This window comes from Chrysochloris asiatica, unplaced genomic scaffold, assembly GCF_000296735.1.
Source record: "Chrysochloris asiatica unplaced genomic scaffold, ChrAsi1.0 scaffold00064, whole genome shotgun sequence".
NCBI classification, from domain to species: Eukaryota; Metazoa; Chordata; class Mammalia; order Afrosoricida; family Chrysochloridae; genus Chrysochloris; species Chrysochloris asiatica.
In genome coordinates this window covers 8,623,385-8,627,216 of record NW_006408582.1, presented here as the reverse complement: position 1 = coordinate 8,627,216, position 3,832 = coordinate 8,623,385, and positions in this window count along the sequence as shown.

Below are 3,832 nucleotides of genomic sequence, written 5' to 3'. Positions count from 1 at the left end.
GGACAACTTGGGTACCTAATATTATCATTGTTTATGCTTAATATTTTACAGGAGTTGACTGATCAGTGGTTTTTCTGCATGATCAGGGTTGCTGATCTCATGAAGTAACCTATACAACCTTCTTTATCTTTCTCCATTCAGAGACGTTTCCCTTCGTACTTAACAACTTCTGATAGGTCTAGATTTAACCCATTCAAAGCATAGAGAAATCTGCACCAGTTTTAAAGTCCTTCTGAAATGAAAATCTTCATATACAGTGAGTATTGATGGGAAGCAGCCCCTTTATTTCTTCTGGCTGCCATTAAGAAGATAATATATTATTATATTAAAGGCTTAAAAGGAGAATGTTTCCTTTCTCTTCCAGGAAGTTTAAGTTGAGTTCTGGATCATTACTCAGAGTCTTTATCCAGTCTTGTTAATTTAATTGCAATTGAGGCAATTTTGTTACCTTCTAGGAAACATAGGACATAAATTGATAAGATTGTCTTTTTCCTTTATCTGTTATTGTTGATATGTGCTGTCAAATTGGTTCTGACTTATCGTGACCCTGTGTAGGGTTCTTGAGGAACTGCTTGTGAATTTGAACTGCTGACTTTGTTGTTAGCTGTCTATTGCTAACCACACTCTTGCAAAATCAATACAATTATAAGCCAAGGGCATTTCTTTGGCAGTGAAATGAAACTCCTATTGTTGTTGGGTCTTAGGTATCTGTGTAGGGGTCATACATAGCCTACAAAAATATGCTTTTTAAGCTATATTGCTATTTTTAAATTCATTCATGGATACAAGTATTTCTAGAGCATCTACTACTTGCCAGCCATTGGGTCAAGTACTGGGGAATCAAGGGTGAAGGCCTGACTTCATGGAGCTCAAGGTCTAGTGAGGAAGACAATCAGCAATTCTAGATATTTTATTGTCATTTTTTACTTTATGAATTCAACCTCATTAAAAAACACACACAAACAAACAGCAAACCAAAAAAGCAACTCTTTCATAGCCACCAAGTGGATCAAATTAAGATTATAACAAGCTTAAAAGAAAACAGACAAGAAACAGTTTATACTACTGTATGGGATTTAATCTCGATCAACTTTCTCCTAAGGGCTTCTTTAAAAGCAGAAGCTAAGTTGAAAAATGCTCTTGTTGTAGAAACTAAACTTCAGCACAAGAAACTTAACCTTGTCTCCAACCAGTTTTTGCCTCTTTCAGTTCCCAAATAAAGAAATTCTGTAGTATAAACAGCTAGTTAATAACAGGAAAAAAAAATGCATGATTAAAGCAATGATTATGATGAGTCAACATTTGTTATTGTTAGGTGCCATCAGGTCAGTACTGACTCATAGTAACCCTATGCACAATAGAACACAACACTGTCCAGTCCTGGGCCAATCTCACAATGGTTGCCATGCTAGAGCCCATTGAAGCTGCCACTTTACCAACCCATCTCACTGGGGGTCTTCCTCTTTTTCTCTGACCCTCCATCTTACCAAACATGATATCCTTCTCCAGTGACTAGTCCCTCCTGGTAATATGTCCAAAGTATGAGAGATGAAGTTTGGCCATCCTGGCCTCCAACGAGCCCTCTGGCTGCACTTCTTCCAACACGGATCTGTTTGTTCTTTTGGCAGCCCATGGCATTTTCAATATTCTTCTCCAATACCATAACTCAAAAGCATCAATTCTTCTATGGTCTTCCTTATTCACTGTCCAGCTTTCACATGCATATGAGGTTATTGAAAATACCATGGCTTGGGTCAGGTGCACCTTAGTCCTCAAGTTGGCATCTTTACTCTTCAACACTTTAAAAAGGTCTTATGCAGCAGATTTACCTAATGCAATATGTTGTTTGATTTCTTGACTGCTGCTTCCATGAGTGTTAATGGTTGATTCAAGAAGAATAAAGTCCTTGACAACTTCAATCTTTTCTCTGTTGATAAGAATGTTGTTTATTTGTCCAGTAGCAAGGATTTTTGTCTTTACATTGAGTTGCAATCCATATTGAAGACTGTGGTCTTTCATCTTCATCAGTAAATGTTTTACGTCCTCTTCACTCTCAGCAAGCAAGGTTGTGACATCTGCATATCGCAGGTTGTTGATGAGTCCTCCTCCAATCCTGATGCCACATTTTTCTTCATATAACCCAGCTTCTTGGATTATTTGCTCAGTATACAGGTTGAATAAATATGGTAAAAGAATACAACCCTGTTGCCCACCTTTCTTAATTTTAAACCATGCAGCGTTCCCGTGTTCTGTTCGAACAGCTGCTTCTTGGTCCTTGTGCAGATTCCTCATGAGTATAATTAAGTGTTCCAGAATATTCATACTTTGCAATGTTGTCCATAGCTTGTCATGATCCACACAATTGAAAGCCTTTGCATACTCAATAAAGCACAGGTAAACATCTTTTTTATATTCTCTGCTTTCAGTCACGATCTATAGGACATCAACAATGATATCCTTCGTTCCACATCCTCTTCTGAATCTGGCTTGAACCTCTGAAAGTTCTGTGTCAATGTGTGCTTGCATCCATTTCTGTATTACCTTTAGTAAAACTTTACTCGTATGGGATATCAAATATATGATTTCTGCATTCCATCGGATCACCTTTATTTGGAATGGGCACAAATATGGATCTCTTCCAATCAGTTGACCAGATAGTTGTCTTCCAAATTTCTTGGCATAGATGAGTGGTGCCTCCTGTGCCACCTCACTTTGTTGAAAGATTTCAATTTTTATTCCATCAATTCTTCGTGCCTTGTTCTTTGCCAATTCTTTCAACACAACATGGACTTCTTCCTTCAGTATCATTGGCTCATGATCATATGCTACCTCTTGAAATGGTTGAACATCAACCATTTCCTTTTGGTACTGTGGCTCTGTGTATTCCTTCCCTCATCTTTTGATGCTTTCTGCATCATACAATAATTTGCCCAGAGAATCCTTCAATAATTAAGGTCAACATTTAGAGTGCTAAAATATCCAAAATAACTATTAACCTGGATTAAATTCATGACAAGTTAATTTATTACTTCTTGTATTGATCAGAAGGAGGCCTAGTCGCACAGTGATTAAAGAACTCAGTTACTAATGGAAAAGTTCAAACCCACCAGCTGCTCTGTTTGAAAAAGATGTGTGACTATCAGCTTCTGCAAAGATTTAAAGCTTTGGAAATTCTATGGGGCATTTCTACTGTGTCCTATAGGTTTATTATAAATCAGAATTTATTGGATGACAGTGGTTTTGGTTTGCATTTTGATTAGGAACTGAGCAAGAAACAGCACAATGACAAGGGTATAACAGAATGAAGACAGGTTCATTAGAGTCTTATTGATGGTGTATGGACATTTGGCCTTCCACATGTAAAAGATAAAATAAAATAAAAACTCTACCTCACACTATACATGAAAGTAAGTTAAAGCTAGATTAAAGATCTAAATGTAAAAATATAAAATTTTAAATAACTAAATAGAAATATAGGAGAAAAAGTATTTATACTTAGATTAAAGAAATGTTTTTTTTCTACGATGAGACAAATTATGTTGTTATTAGGTACCATAGAGTAAATTCTGACTCATAGAGAGACCCAGTGCACAACAAAATAATACACTGCCCAGTCCGGAGCCATCCTTACAATTGTTCCGTTTGAGCCCATTGCTGCTACCACTGTGTCAATTCATCTTCTTGGGGGTCTTCCTCCTTTACCCTCAACTTTACCAAGTATGATGTCCTTCTCCAGGGACCGGTCCCTCCTGATAACATGTCAGAAGTTTAAGAGAAGCATAAAGTCTCGTCTTCCTGGCTTCTAAAAAGCATTCTGGTTGTACATCTTCCA